Source organism: Lissotriton vulgaris, chromosome 8 (genome assembly GCF_964263255.1).
Source record: "Lissotriton vulgaris chromosome 8, aLisVul1.2, whole genome shotgun sequence".
NCBI classification, from domain to species: Eukaryota; Metazoa; Chordata; class Amphibia; order Caudata; family Salamandridae; genus Lissotriton; species Lissotriton vulgaris.
In genome coordinates, this window is record NC_141696.1 from 1,435,755,262 (window position 1) to 1,435,771,774 (window position 16,513).

General features: G+C 53.0%; 1 protein-coding gene across 1 annotated transcript in view; it reads right to left on the reverse strand.

The window, feature by feature from the left end:
- LOC147698895 (T-lymphocyte activation antigen CD86-like) overlaps positions 1 to 16,513 on the reverse strand; it is a 160,315-nt gene that overhangs the window by 84,100 nt on the left and 59,702 nt on the right. The gene's annotated exons all lie outside the window — the stretch shown is intronic.

A 16,513-nucleotide genomic window follows, 5' to 3' on the forward strand; every position in this document is an offset into this window, starting at 1 on the left:
GGGAGAAGTGAGATTGGACGTAGATTTTGGAACTGAGAAATATGAATGTTTGGTTTCTTTTTTAATGGCATAACTTGGGCAGTTTTCCATATTTCTGGAATGTGGCACTCCTGGAAAGATAAAGTGATCATCTGACTAATGTGATCAATTAATGTACTTTCCATAACTCCCTTACACTGTTCCGGTGGGCAGGCATCGGTGGGGGAGCCGGACTGTATGTCATAATTGATTTTCAATAGATCTAGTTTGTCCGGGGTAATGAACCTGGTAAGAGGGATTTTAAGTGTTGGGGTGCCTTTAGTATCCACGTTGATATTTACGGGGGTTGTGTTGCTTACAAAGGTAGCATGAATTCTTTCTACTTTTTCTACAAAGAAGTCAGCGATTTGATCACATATCTCAGCGGAGTATGTGTCTTTAGTATCTAGTCGTGATGGAATAGTGAGTTCTCTGTAGATACCAAACAACTCTTTCGTGGGATTATCTGCTTCCTCAATTCTATTTTTATAGTGGTAACTTTTCTCCGCTCTAACCATTTTTTGGTATTTTTTTAATTCAATTCTGTAGCTATCTTTGAGTTCAGGTGCGTAGCTTTTCCTCCATCTACGCTCTATTAATTTACATTGAGCTTTTGCTGTTCTGAGTTTTTCTGAAAACCATGGAGCGGTTTTGGATTGTCTAGCTGGAGGTTTGGTTGTCCAGAGAGCGATTTTATCTAGTGCTTTCACCATCCATAATTCGTAGTTGTCCCAAACCTCTTGCAAGGAGTTACCTATTGTTGGAGGTTGCTCGGCTAACATGCTCTTAAAGAGTTCAGGGGTGAATTTTTTCCAATTACGGCGTTTGTGAGGAGGATGTTTTATAGGTATAATATCTGTAGGTTCTCTTATTATCTCAAATGGCACAATGCTGTGGTCAGACCAAATCAGTGGGATCGGGGGTGAGGTCTTAATGCCCTCCCAATTCGCAAAAATAGGGTCTAAAAGATGTCCCTGCTGGTGTGTGGGGATTGTAGAGAGAAGTTTTATGTCTACAGAGTTAAGTGCGGCCGCGAGAAGTTGTGCTTCACTGGAGTTAATATCTTCGAAGTGAAGATTTAGGTCGCCTAAAATGATTAGATTTTTATGTCTAACTGCAAGCTGGGTGGCTGATTCGATGAGTTGGCTGCAGAAAGGCGCCGCGGTTCCCGGAGGCCGGTAAATAAGTAGACCAGTGATCGGATTTGTAGGTTCTAATTTTATTGTAAATAAGCCACATTCACTATTGATTATGGTGGATTTTGTTAAGGTGCATTCTAGCTCTGCTTTATAGATAAGTGCAAGTCCTCCTCCACGTTGTTTTTGTCTGTCAATTCTCAGAAGGCTATAATTGGGAGGTATAGCTTCTAGAATATCAGGGGAGGATGAATCTTCTAGCCATGTCTCTGTAAGAAACATGGCGTCTAGATCTCTATTTATCAACAGGTCGTGGATTTCCATTTTATGTTTAGTCATAGACCTACAGTTTAGCAATATCATCTTCAGATTAGCTACCTTTCCTGAAATTTTGTTTATCGTGGGAAGTGCCTGGTTGCATAAATTACAAAGAGAGGGTATGTAATCAGGGTCTATAGTGTGAAAGCAGGTGTGATTCGGCTTCTTACCAAGTGTAAGGAGATCTGTTTTGGAGTAGTGAATACGATGGCTGCTGCTGCTTAAGACCGCGGAATTTGTTTGAAGGGTGGGGCCATGGGGTCCTGCCCCGCGCCCCGGTCGTTCGCGGACGGGCGCAGACGGGCAGGACTCTGGCTTGACTGCGGAGCGCGATCGGCGCGCCCGCAATGCGCGTCCGCTGCACGGAGCCATGGACGTATGTTTTTATGCCGTCGTCCGAGCGACGTGCACTGCGAGCCCTCACTAAGATGGCCGCTACCCTATCCCTGTCAGTCCCCGCAGATGACGGCCCGTGAATCGGCCACACCCTGAAGGGGAAGGCAAGTAGTCTGCCAACTATCAAGGGAAAGCGGGTAAGATCTAATCACCCTTGCCTTGTCTGTCACCCAAAACGATGAGAGGAAAATCCCTCCAAAGTTCGTGCATCAATGTTAAACAGCGAGTAATCAGCGCAATTGCCAGAGGGAGGGGGGAAGGACACACGGGGAGAATATTCAACAGTTTGTTAAAAACAAGATCAGAATTTTAAAAAGTTAACCTCCCGGCTCAAGCCTCAGGAGTGAATGAAAAGCAGTACTTAGGTACAATGACCGAGGAACCGCAGAGAGTCTCAAGTCTTTAGGGACGGGGGTAGCGGGACAGTCTTAGGGTCGTAACCCAGCACGTGGCGTACCCTGCGCATAGCTCTCAATCCTCGAGCCGGGGGGATACGGAAGATCGCACTGGTGATCCTACTCACTTGAGGATAGTCTCTTCGGGAGGGTGACTTCAATAGTCCAGCTGGACTAGAATGTTCCTTGAGCCGCGACAGCGTCAGCAGGGCCCGCTCTGTAGGAGGTTCCGGAGGAGCCGCGACCACGTCTGCAGGGCTCAGAGGGTTCCGTAGATATCTTCAGGTTTCAAACTCGAGCCGCGACGAGGTCAGCAGGGCTCCGATGGTTCGACGAACGAGCCGCGACAGCGTCAGCAGGGCTCAGAGAGTTACGTAGATGTCTTCAAGATTCAAACTCGAGCCGCGATGAGGTCAGCAGGGCTCCGATGGTTCAGTTCCAAGAATGAGCCGCGACAGCGTCCGCAGGGCTCCAGAGTTCACGAGGTTCAGTCAGCCGCGATCAGATCAGCAGGGCTTCCTTGTCCAAGATGCAACTGCCGCTAGTTCAGGGGCGCCCCTTGATATAGTTCAGTGACCCTTTGATATCCGGACCCTGGCAGGCAGGGGGTCCGAGGCTGTGGGGGCGGTCTGTGGGTGAGGTCCGGCGGTTGGTTCTTTGATCTCTTTGAGGATGTGTCCGGGAATTCCCAGACGCCCAGCAGGTCTGGAGCCAGCACTCGGGGAGGCCAGAGGTGACATTGAAACTGGCCCTCAGGGGGGAGACCAGAGGTGTGAGCGAAACCAGTCTCACAGGGTAGGCCGGAGGTGCCATCGAAACTCCTCGCCTTCTCTCACTAGGGTAGCCCTCATCCTCCCAACGGGGGCTGGCACGTCTGGCGCATACGCTGCGCTGGGGCAGGGGTCAGGTTAGGCCCATGGCATCAGGGATCTCGGGAACGGAAAATGGCTGCCGATGGGCCTATGGGGCCTTGCGGGTCTCCGGGGCGTGCGGCTGGAAGGGTGGCCGGGGACTGGCCGATACGGACAATGGGCATTAGATCGGACATGGGTAGGGCAACTAGGGAGTCCCTATGTACGGAGCTGGGCTGATGGGGAGCTGATTCGCGGGGGGAACCACGCCACGAGGCCGGGTCCAACACGCGTCCCCCCCCAGCTGAAAGGCGGAGAGAACTACCCATCCCCTTGGGGGTTCTCTTCACTGAGGTGGAAGAAACGGGACAGGCCGTCAGCGTTGGCGTGGTCAACACCTGGCCGGTGCTCCACAGTGAAGTCCATCCCCTGGAGGTAGATGGACCATCGCAGCAAGTTGGGATTCTCCCCTCTCATTAGCATTAGCCACCGGAGGGGTCGGTGGTCAGTTTGGACTCGGAAGTGAGTACCGAATAGGTAGGGCCTCAGCTTCTTCAGAGCCCAAACCACCGCGAAGGCCTCCCGCTCGATGGTGCTCCACTTTGCTCTCGAGGGAGTAACCTCCGGCTAATGAAGGCCACTGGCTGGTCCAGGCCTTTCTCATTCAACTGGGACAGGACGGCCCCGATGCCATGCTTGGAGGCGTCCGTTTGGACCACGTTCTCTTTGGAGTAGTCGGGGGCCTGCAACACAGGGGCAGTGCACATGGCGTGCTTCAGGGCTTCAAATGCCTCTTGGCAGGCAGGGGGTCCAGTTGACCTTTTTCGGCTGGTTCTTAGAGGTCAATTCTGTGCGGGGCACTACGATGCTGCCCTATCCCTTTATGAACCTGCGGTAGTACCCCATGAGCCCGAGGAAGGCTCGCACCTCCGTTTGGGTGGAGGGGGCTTCCCAGGCCACGATCGCATCGATCTTGGGTTGGAGAGGGGCCACGAGGCCGCTGCTGACCTGGTGCCCCAGGTAGACCACGGACCCCTGTCCGATTTGACACTTACTGGCCTTAATGGTGAGGCCGGCCCTCTGTAGGGCTAACAAGACCTCCCGGAGATGGAGGAGATGTTCAGGCCAGTGGGAGCTGAACACCGCAATATCGTCCAGATATGCGGCGCTGAATTCTTCCAGTCCTGCCAGTACCTGGTTCACCAGTCTCTGGAAGGTGGCGGGGGCATTTTTCATGCCAAAGGGCATCACCCGGAAATGGTATTGGCCATCCAGGGTGGAAAAGGCGGACCTCTCTCGGGCCTCCTCGGTCAGGGCAATCTGCTGGTCAGATCGAAGGTACTGAGGTATCGAGCAGACCCTAGGCGCTCAATTCTATTTTTATAGTGGTAACTTTTCTCCGCTCTAACCATTTTTTGGTATTTTTTTAATTCAATTCTGTAGCTATCTTTGAGTTCAGGTGCGTAGCTTTTCCTCCATCTACGCTCTATTAATTTACATTGAGCTTTTGCTGTTCTGAGTTTTTCTGAAAACCATGGAGCGGTTTTGGATTGTCTAGCTGGAGGTTTGGTTGTCCAGGGAGCGATTTTATCTAGTGCTTTCACCATCCATAATTCGTAGTTGTCCCAAACCTCTTGCAAGGAGTTACCTATTGTTGGAGGTTGCTCGGCTAACATGCTCTTAAAGAGTTCAGGGGTGAATTTTTTCCAATTACGGCGTTTGTGAGGAGGATGTTTTATAGGTATAATATCTGTAGGTTCTCTTATTATCTCAAATGGCACAATGCTGTGGTCAGACCAAATCAGTGGGATCGGGGGTGAGGTCTTAATGCCCTCCCAATTCGCAAAAATAGGGTCTAAAAGATGTCCCTGCTGGTGTGTGGGGATTGTAGAGAGAAGTTTTATGTCTACAGAGTTAAGTGCGGCCGCGAGAAGTTGTGCTTCACTGGAGTTAATATCTTCGAAGTGAAGATTTAGGTCGCCTAAAATGATTAGATTTTTATGTCTAACTGCAAGCTGGGTGGCTGATTCGATGAGTTGGCTGCAGAAAGGCGCCGCGGTTCCCGGAGGCCGGTAAATAAGTAGGCCAGTGATCGGATTTGTAGGTTCTAATTTTATTGTAAATAAGCCACATTCACTATTTATTATGGTGGATTTTGTTAAGGTGCATTCTAGCTCTGCTTTATAGATAAGTGCAAGTCCTCCTCCACGTTGTTTTTGTCTGTCAATTCTCAGAAGGCTATAATTGGGAGGTATAGCTTCTAGAATATCAGGGGAGGATGAATCTTCTAGCCATGTCTCTGTAAGAAACATGGCGTCTAGATCTCTATTTATCAACAGGTCGTGGATTTCCATTTTATGTTTAGTCATAGACCTACAGTTTAGCAATATCATCTTCAGATTAGCTACCTTTCCTGAAATTTTATTTATCGTGGGAAGTGCCTGGTTGCATAAATTACAAAGAGAGGGTATGTAATCAGGGTCTATAGTGTGAAAGCAGGTGTGATTCGGCTTCTTACCAAGTGTAAGGAGATCTGTTTTGGAGTAGTGAATACGATGGCTGCTGCTGCTTAGGACCGCGGAATTTGTTTGAAGGGTGGGGCCATGGGGTCCTGCCCCGCGCCCCGGTCGTTCGCGGACGGGCGCAGACGGGCAGGACTCTGGCTTGACTGCGGAGCGCGATCGGCGCGCCCGCAATGCGCGTCCGCTGCACGGAGCCATGGACGTATGTTTTTATGCCGTCGTCCGAGCGACGTGCACTGCGAGCCCTCACTAAGATGGCCGCTACCCTATCCCTGTCAGTCCCCGCAGATGACGGCCCGTGAATCGGCCACACCCTGAAGGGGAAGGCAAGTAGTCTGCCAACTATCAAGGGAAAGCGGGTAAGATCTAATCACCCTTGCCTTGTCTGTCACCCAAAACGATGAGAGGAAAATCCCTCCAAAGTTCGTGCAAACAATGTTAAACAGCGAGTAATCAGCGCAATTGCCAGAGGGAGGGGGGAAGGACACACGGGGAGAATATTCAACAGTTTGTTAAAAACAAGATCAGAATTTTAAAAAGTTAACCTCCTGGCTCAAGCCTCAGGAGTGAATGAAAAGCAGTACTTAGGTACAATGATCGAGGAACCGCAGAGAGTCTCAAGTCTTTAGGGACGGGGGTAGCGGGACAGTCTTAGGGTCGTAACCCAGCACGTGGCGTACCCTGCGCATAGCTCTCAATCCTCGAGCCAGGGGGATACGGAAGATCGCACTGGTGATCCTACTCACTTGAGGATAGTCTCTTCGGGAGGGTGACTTCAATAGTCCAGCTGGACTAGAATGTTCCTTGAGCCGCGACAGCGTCAGCAGGGCCCGCTCTGTAGGAGGTTCCGGAGGAGCCGCGACCACGTCTGCAGGGCTCAGAGGGTTCCGTAGATATCTTCAGGTTTCAAACTCGAGCCGCGACGAGGTCAGCAGGGCTCCGATGGTTCGACGAACGAGCCGCGACAGCGTCAGCAGGGCTCAGAGAGTTACGTAGATGTCTTCAAGATTCAAACTCGAGCCGCGATGAGGTCAGCAGGGCTCCGATGGTTCAGTTCCAAGAATGAGCCGCGACAGCGTCCGCAGGGCTCCAGAGTTCACGAGGTTCAGTCAGCCGCGATCAGATCAGCAGGGCTTCCTTGTCCAAGATGCAACTGCCGCTAGTTCAGGGGCGCCCCTTGATATAGTTCAGTGACCCTTTGATGTCCGGACCCTGGCAGGCAGGGGGTCCGAGGCTGTGGGGGCGGTCTGTGGGTGAGGTCCGGCGGTTGGTTCTTTGATCTCTTTGAGGATGCGTCCGGGAATTCCCAGACGCCCAGCAGGTCTGGAGCCAGCACTCGGGGAGGCCAGAGGTGACATTGAAACTGGCCCTCAGGGGGGAGACCAGAGGTGTGAGCGAAACCAGTCTCACAGGGTAGGCCGGAGGTGCCATCGAAACTCCTCGCCTTCTCTCACTAGGGTAGCCCTCATCCTCCCAACGGGGGCTGGCACGTCTGGCGCATACGCTGCGCTGGGGCAGGGGTCAGGTTAGGCCCATGGCATCAGAGATCTCAGGAACGGAAAATGGCTGCCGATGGGCCTATGGGGCCTTGCGGGTCCGGGGCGTGCGGCTGGAAGGGTGGCCGGGGACAGGCCGATACGGACAATGGGCATTAGATCGGACATGGGTAGGGCAACTAGGGAGTCCCTATGTACGGAGCTGGGCTGATGGGGAGCTGATTCGCGGGGGGAACCACGCCACGAGGCCGGGTCCAACACGCGTCCCCCCCCAGCTGAAAGGCGGAGAGAACTACCCATCCCCTTGGGGGTTCTCTTCACTGAGGTGGAAGAAACGGGACAGGCCGTCAGCGTTGGCGTGGTCAACACCTGGCCGGTGCTCCACAGTGAAGTCCATCCCCTGGAGGTAGATGGTCCATCGCAGCAAGTTGGGATTCTCCCCTCTCATTAGCATTAGCCACCGGAGGGGTCGGTGGCCAGTTTGGACTCGGAAGTGAGTACCGAATAGGTAGGGCCTCAGCTTCTTCAGAGCCCAAACCACCGCGAAGGCCTCCCGCTCGATGGTGCTCCACCTTTGCTCTCGAGGGAGTAACCTCCGGCTAATGAAGGCCACTGGCTGGTCCAGGCCTTTTCCTCATTCAACTGGGACAGGACGGCCCCGATGCCATGCTCGGAGGCGTCCGTTTGGACCACGAACTCTTTGGAGTAGTCGGGGGCCTGCAACACAGGGGCAGTGCACATGGCGTGCTTCAGGGCTTCAAATGCCTCTTGGCAGGCAGGGGGTCCAGTTGACCTTTTTCGGCTGGTTCTTAGAGGTCAATTCTGTGCGGGGCACTACGATGCTGCCCTATCCCTTTATGAACCTGCGGTAGTACCCCATGAGCCCGAGGAAGGCTCGCACCTCCGTTTGGGTGGAGGGGGCTTCCCAGGCCACGATTGCATCGATCTTGGGTTGGAGAGGGGCCACGAGGCCGCTGCTGACCTGGTGCCCCAGGTAGACCACGGACCCCTGTCCGATTTGACACTTACTGGCCTTAATGGTGAGGCCGGCCCTCTGTAGGGCTAACAAGACCTCCCGGAGATGGAGGAGATGTTCAGGCCAGTGGGAGCTGAACACCGCAATATCGTCCAGATATGCGGCGCTGAATTCTTCCAGTCCTGCCAGTACCTGGTTCACCAGTCTCTGGAAGGTGGCGGGGGCATTTTTCATGCCAAAGGGCATCACCCGGAAATGGTATTGGCCATCCAGGGTGGAAAAGGCGGACCTCTCTCGGGCCTCCTCGGTCAGGGCAATCTGCTGGTCAGATCGAAGGTACTGAGGTATCGAGCAGACCCTAGGCGCTCAATTCTATTTTTATAGTGGTAACTTTTCTCCGCTCTAACCATTTTTTGGTATTTTTTTAATTCAATTCTGTAGCTATCTTTGAGTTCAGGTGCGTAGCTTTTCCTCCATCTACGCTCTATTAATTTACATTGAGCTTTTGCTGTTCTGAGTTTTTCTGAAAACCATGGAGCGGTTTTGGATTGTCTAGCTGGAGGTTTGGTTGTCCAGGGAGCGATTTTATCTAGTGCTTTCACCATCCATAATTCGTAGTTGTCCCAAACCTCTTGCAAGGAGTTACCTATTGTTGGAGGTTGCTCGGCTAACATGCTCTTAAAGAGTTCAGGGGTGAATTTTTTCCAATTACGGCGTTTGTGAGGAGGATGTTTTATAGGTATAATATCTGTAGGTTCTCTTATTATCTCAAATGGCACAATGCTGTGGTCAGACCAAATCAGTGGGATCGGGGGTGAGGTCTTAATGCCCTCCCAATTCGCAAAAATGGGGTCTAAAAGATGTCCCTGCTGGTGTGTGGGGATTGTAGAGAGAAGTTTTATGTCTACAGAGTTAAGTGCGGCCGCGAGAAGTTGTGCTTCACTGGAGTTAATATCTTCGAAGTGAAGATTTAGGTCGCCTAAAATGATTAGATTTTTATGTCTAACTGCAAGCTGGGTGGCTGATTCGATGAGTTGGCTGCAGAAAGGCGCTGCGGTTCCCGGAGGCCGGTAAATAAGTAGGCCAGTGATCGGATTTGTAGGTTCTAATTTTATTGTAAATAAGCCACATTCACTATTGATTATGGTGGATTTTGTTAAGGTGCATTCTAGCTCTGCTTTATAGATAAGTGCAAGTCGTCCTCCACGTTGTTTTTGTCTGTCAATTCTCAGAAGGCTATAATTGGGAGGTATAGCTTCTAGAATATCAGGGGAGGATGAATCTTCTAGCCATGTCTCTGTAAGAAACATGGCGTCTAGATCTCTATTTATCAACAGGTCGTGGATTTCCATTTTATGTTTAGTCATAGACCTACAGTTTAGCAATATCATCTTCAGATTAGCTACCTTTCCTGAAATTTTGTTTATCGTGGGAAGTGCCTGGTTGCATAAATTACAAAGAGAGGGTATGTAATCAGGGTCTATAGTGTGAAAGCAGGTGTGATTCGGCTTCTTACCAAGTGTAAGGAGATCTGTTTTGGAATAGTGAATTCGATGGCTGCTGCTGCTTAGGACCGCGGAATTTGTTTGAAGGGTGGGGCCATGGGGTCCTGCCCCGCGCCCCGGTCGTTCGCGGACGGGCGTAGACGGGCAGGACTCTGGCTTGACTGCGGAGCGCGATCGGCGCACCCGCAATGCGCGTCCGCTGCACGGAGCCATGGACTTATGTTTTTATGCCGTTGTCCGAGCGACGTGCACTGCGAGCCCTCACTAAGATGGCCGCTACCCTATCCCTGTCAGTCCCCGCAGATGACGGCCCGTGAATCGGCCACACCCTGAAGGGGAAGGCAAGTAGTCTGCCAACTATCAAGGGAAAGCGGGTAAGATCTAATCACCCTTGCCTTGTCTGTCACCCAAAACGATGAGTGGAAAATCCCTCCAAAGTTCGTGCCTCAATGTTAAACAGCGAGTAATCGGGGAATACGGTGAGCGTCGGTTCGGGTGACGGCGTTGAGCCCACGGTAGTCTACGCAGAACCTCAGCTCTGGAACAGCGCCGGGGGCGGCCGCCTTCGGAACCAAAACCACGGGACTGGCCCATGGGCTGTCGGAGGCCTCGACCACTCCCAGGGCTAGCATCTTGGAGACTTCAGTCTTGATGCAAGCTCGGATTCTGTCGGGGACGCGGTAGGCCCTGTGCCGTACCGGAGGGCTGTCCCCGGTGTCCACATCGTGGACGCACCAACTGGTGACTCCGGGGATGAGGGAGAATAGGTCAGAAAACTGTCCCAACAGCTGGCGACAGTCTTCGCGTTGCTCGGTGGTGAGGGAGGGGGCGAGCCTCACTCCCTCCACAGAGCCATCTTTTTCCTTTACGCACAAGAGATCGGGGAGAGGATCCGTCTCTTCTTCGTCTCCGTCGTCGGTGGCGAGGAGTAAACTCAACTCGGACCGCACGAAGTGGGGTTTCAGGCGGTTTACATGAAGAACCCGCAAGGGGTTTCTCGGGGACTGTACATCAACAAGGTAGGTAACCTGACTCTTCCGCTCCACCACTTTGAAGGGACCCGTCCACTTGTCCTGCAGGGCACAGGGTTCCACAGGGCACAGGGTTCCACAGGGGCCATCACCCAGACCTGTTGTCCGGTTGAAACTCGACCAGAGTGGCATTCTGGTCATACCATCTTTTCATTTCCTCCTGACTGGCTTCGAGGTTTGCCTCGACCAGCTCTCGGAACTTCCGAGTTTGATTCCGAAGAGCCAGAATATATCGAAACACATCTGGTGGGGGCTCTAAGGACGTCGTCTCTCTCCCTTCCTTGACCAGGCTGAGGGGTCCTCGGACGGGGTGCCCGTAGAGCAGCTCGAAAGGGCTGAACCACAGGGACTTCTGGGGGACTTCGCGGTATGCGAACAGGAGGCAGGGGAGGAGGACGTCCCACTTGCGTCTCAGGGATTCCTCAAGGCCCATGATCATCCCTTTGAGGGTACGGTTGAACCGCTCGACCAGGCCATTTCCTTGGGGATGGTACGGGGTGGTGAACTTGTACGTCACCCCGCACTGTTGCCAGAGAGACTTCATGTACTTGGAGATGAAGTTCGTTCCTCTGTCGCTCACTACTTCTCGCGGGAATCCCACCCGGGAGAAGATCCCCATGAGGGCCCGCCCCACCACTGGGGCTGTCACCGTTCGGAGGGGGATGGCTTCGGGATATCGGGTGGCGTGGTCCAAGGACGTTTGGGGGTCAAGGGGCCCCACGATATCGATTCCCACCCGTTCAAAGGGGGCACTGACCACGGGGAACGGTTGGAGGGGAGCCTTGCGTCGCCCTCCGCTCTTTCCGCTGGCCTGACACGTGAGGCAGGATCTGCAGTGGGCCTCCACATCGGAGCGCATGTGGGGCCAATAGAAATGGGTGACCAACCTGTGGTAGGTTTTGTTTCGACCCAAGTGTCCCGCCAGGGGTACATCGTGGGCCAGGTTCAGTAGGAATCTGCGGAAACGTAGGGGTACCACCAGCACTCGGGCTGACCCTAGTTCCGCGGATTTCTGTTCGCTATATAGTAGGCCATTTTCCCAATAAATGTGGTGGGAGCCGGACTGGTCACCGGTGGCCTGGGCGGCGGCCTGCTGCCACAGCCCCACTAGAGAGGGACACGAGGTCTGCTCCAGGCAGAACTCCTCTTGGGAGGGCCCCCCCAGTTGGCGCCACTGGGAAACTCGGGGAGATCGTCTGTGCTCGGGGCTGGCTCACCAGCTTGGTCCAAATGACCGGAGTCGGGGTCGCTGCTTTCACCGGGAAAGAGGTCAAGGCCCTCCGTCTGCTCGCTACCCTCTGGTTCGGCAGGAACGGGGGGGGTGTAATTCGGTAGTCTACTCCTCGGGGGTGGCCGCCCGGGCCGCCATGGACCCGGTGGTCACGCAGGCCCACTCGGGTAGGCCCACCATCTCGAGGTGAGTCTTGCGCTCTACTTGCTTCCAGGGGGAGCTCTCTAGATCGTTACAGAGGAGACAGTCCACGGGCATGTCGGTGCGGGCTGCAACTCGTAACTTTCCGGAGACGCCCTCCCACTCGAATGTGACCTGAGCTATCTTACAGGTGCGGACGGAATTGTCCGCGGAGATCTCTCTGCAGGAGGCACGGGGTACTAATTTGTCTGGGGTGACAAGGTGCTCTTTCACAGCCGTGATAGTGGCCCCGGTATCTCGGAGGGCCCCTATGCGGAACCCGTTGCCAGTCACCTGCTGTCGGTACTTCTCGGTGTTGTCTGGTAGAAAGGTACCGGGGACCATTTCTCTATCTCCCAGGGAAACTAAGGTCATTGCTGCTGGTTCCCACCCCTCGGGGTCCTCTATCTACTCTTCTTCTTGTAGGGCTACGTTGGCGAGGTGGCGCGCAGGGGGACCTGCAGCAGGGGTTTTCTTGAGCAGGGGCAGTTGGGGTCATTGGCGTAGTGCCCTGTTTGGTTGCATCGGTAGCAGGCTGTGGCTATTCTGGGTCCTGATCTAACAGGAGGGAATCCGGCCCTGGCGTCTGGCGGGGGGTTCCTGGCTGGTTCCTAGGGGGACTGCGAGGAGGCCCTGTCTGGGGAACCCGCTGCCTATTCTGATTCCCCCCTCCCCTCTGCCGTGGCTTTTCTTTCTCGTTTCGGTTGGAGTCTCCTACTGGGTTTCGTGGGACTCTGGTGTTCGCCCATCGATCAGCTTCGACTGCCAGCTTCCTGGGGTCGCCATCTTGCTATCAAGAAGGTGCTGTCTCAGCTCTACAAAGCAGTTGTTTGATAGATGTTCATAGGCAATGAGGTCCACCAGACCTTCGAAGGTGGTCACTTTGCTGACCTTGATCCACCCGTCCAAAGCTCTGCTATAGAAATTTACATATTCCACCCATGTGGTGCCGGGTATCTTCTTGCAGCCCCGAAATCTCTGCCTGTACATTTCGGGGGTGAGCCCATAGCGAGTCATAAGGGTGTCCTTCATGTGGGTGTAAGAGTTCACTACGGCGGAGGGCAGGTCCAGCAGGGTGTCTCTCCCTTCGCTGAGGAAGCGGCCGCATAATCCGGCCCCCCAATCCTTCTCAGGTACTTGGTGGGCGGTCATGGCGACCTCGTATGCTTTGAACCACTGCTGGATATCGTTGTTCTTGTAGTATTCCTTCACCACATCCTTGGGGATGTGTACTTTCGGTTCGACCGGGGGAGCAGGGTCTCTGTTCCTGGGGGTCGGGTCTCTTCGTTCCGGGCTTTAATCTCGATCTCCTTCAGGCTTCGCTCATGCTCGAGCTGGAGCTTCTTCCCCTCGTGCTCCCGCTGGAGCTTCTTTTCCTATAGCTCCCGCTGGAGCTTCTTTTCTTCCAGCTCCCGCTGGAGCTTCTTGTCTTCCAATTCCCCTTGTAGCCGTAGCTGCTCGATGGCCAGTTTCTGTTCTGCCAGTTTGAGTTCACCTTCAATTTTAAGTCGGGCCAGCTCCAACTCGTGGTTCCGGTTGCGTTCCTGGTCTGCCAGTTCCTCCACCGACAGACCTCTCTCCGTGTTGGCAGCTCGTGGTAGGGAGTTGGCTCCCTCTTCCCTTGGGCCGTCAGTTTCGGTCGGTGGCTCTTCCTCTCCACTGTTTCCTTCAGTCGTGGGGAGAGGGGCCCCGGCTTCTACCCAGGCCGTCAGGGCCTTCTGGAAGTCGTCTTTAGTGCTCAACCCAGTGGTAGCGATGCGGAAATCTTTACAGAATTGTTTTAATTCTTTGTGGGTGTATTCTTCCAGCTTTTCCTTCTGAAATGCGTTTTTTTTCATTGGTTCCGACGAGACTCATGATTGGTCTTGTTCGGGTGGTGTGTCAGTCGCTTTACTGTGAGATTTCAGGCGTAGGCTCTTATCCCGTAGCTTGCCACCAATGTTAGAAGGGGCGATCCCAGAGGCCAGGTTATGTCTACCCGACTCCTCCGAGACCTACCTCTTCCACCAATAATGCCGAGCCTTATGAGAGATCTCCACCGGGAAGACCTCAAGTAGTGAATCGTACACACGAAGACCACACCACACTTATGAACCAACACAACACCGAGGGATAAGTTATCAACTTCTTTATATTCACGAAGGAAGCAATATCACACTTAGGTACAATGATCGAGGAACCGCAGAGAGTCTCAAGTCTTTAGGGACGGGGGTAGCGGGACAGTCTTAGGATCGTAACCCAGCACGTGGCGTACCCTGCGCACAGCTCTCAATCCTCGAACCGGGGGGATACGGAAGATCGCACTGGTGATCCTACTCACTTGAGGATAGTCTCGTCGGGAGGGTGAATTCAATAGTCCAGCCGGACTAGAATGTTCCTTGAGCCACGACGGCGTCAGCAGGGCTCGCTCTGTAGGAGGTTCCGGAGGAACCGCGACCATGTCAGCAGGGCTCAGAGGGTTCCATAGATATCTTCAGGTTTCAAGTTCGAGCCGCGACGAGGTCAGCAGGGCTCCGATGGTTCGACGAACGAGCCGCGACAGCCTCAGCAGGGCTCAGAGAGTTCCGTAGATGTCTTTAAGATTCAAACTCGAGCCGCGACGAGGTCAGCAGGGCTCCGATGGTTCAGTTCCAAGAACGAGCCGCGACAGCGTCCGCAGGGCTCCAGAGTTCACGAGGTTCAGTCAGCCGCGATCAGATCAGCAGGGCTTCCTTGTCCAAGATACAACTGCCGCTAGTTCAGGGCCGCCCCTTGATATAGTTCAGTGACCCTTTGATGTCCGGACCCTAGCAGGCGGGGGGTCCGAAGCTGTGGGGGCAGTCCGTGGGTGAGGTCCGGCGGTTGGTTCTTTGATCTCTTTGAGGATGCGTCCGGGAATTCCCAGACGCCCAGCAGGTCTGGAGCCAGCACTCGGGGAGGCCATAGGTGACATCAAAACTGGCCCTCAGGGGGGAGACCAGAGGTGTGAGCGAAACCAGTCTCACAGGGGAGGCTGGAGGTGCCATTGAAACTCCTCGCCTTCTCTTTCTAGGGTAGCCCTCATCCTCCCAACGGGGGCTGGCACGTCTGGCGCATACGCTACGCTAAGGCAGGGGTCAGGTTAGGCCCATGGCATCAGGGATCTCTGGAAGGGAAAATGGCTGCCGATGGGCCTATGGGGCCTTGCGGGTCTGGGGCGTGCGGCTGGAAGGGTGGCCGGGGACAGGCCGATACGGACAATGGGCATTGGGTCGGACATGGGTTTGGCAACTAGGGAGTCCCTATGTACGGAGCTGGGCTGATGGGGAGCTGATTCGCGGGGGGCAGAACCACCCCACGAGGCCGGGTCCAACAGCAGCATGACAACGGAAAGCAATATGTCACATTTAAAAGCCATTCAATATTCTGAAGCTTTCAGGTAGCTTGTTCGTAAATATATTTAGCCAATTATGACTTTCAAGTAAATGTATGATTCTGTCATCAAATAACAGAGCTATCCTATGGAATTCAAAAGCCAAGCAACACAATGCAAATTTTGATATTACAGAAATAGTTTTTAAAGATCTGATAACTCACATAAACTCTGCACCCAAGGCGGTCTAGAATTTATACAAGTGAATTAATTGAATGAATGCTCCAATATGTGTAATTTCTAATGTTTATATAAATTTCCGTAGTCATTACTGCTTGATTTTTCTTGCGAGAAAAGTGTCACTCAGTGGTTGAAATGTCACTCATAATTACACTGAAATTATAAAAGTGTAACACATAGCAATCTGAAACCGTGGCAGCTATGGAACAGTAATTTCAGCTGCAGTGGGAGGCAAGGAGTCTCCTCTGCTTTGAAATCGAACATGAAGGAACAGGACTGTCTCTTCGTTTGCTTTAGTTTTTAGCAAAGGAGACTTCCTGCCTCCCACTGCAGCTCCACCAATTAACCCCCTCCTGGGACGGTGAACTCTTATCACTTAGCAGACAAAAGCATGGCAGGCGCGCCCAGTGATTTCTCCTCCATCCCCCCTCCAACCCTCTGTCACTGGAGTTTGCTGATGAAAGCAAATTCCCATTTGAAATAGGTAAAGATTGCGATGCGGGGAACAGTGGAGGACAACCCCACTGGGATGGTGTCGCACACCACAGTTTGAAGAACTCTGCACTAGCATATAGTGGCATGCGAGTGCCACTGCCCTTCTCCTAAGACACAACTTCTGTGAAACAAACCGATTAGAATAACTGTTTGCTGTTTAAAACTAAGTGGGGCACGAATGCAGTTTAACATTCTGGTTAATTGCTTGAAGAAATAATAAGAAACCTGTTTACCTTTGTCTGTACCACTTATATCTATATGGATCGGAGAAAATGCATGGAGTGGTATGGTTGACAGGAGATGTGCAGGCTGCTTAAATATTTTAGAGATTGGATTGTCAAGCACTAGGAAACAAGAGTGAATGCTGAATAAAACTAGAAAAGTGAACATTT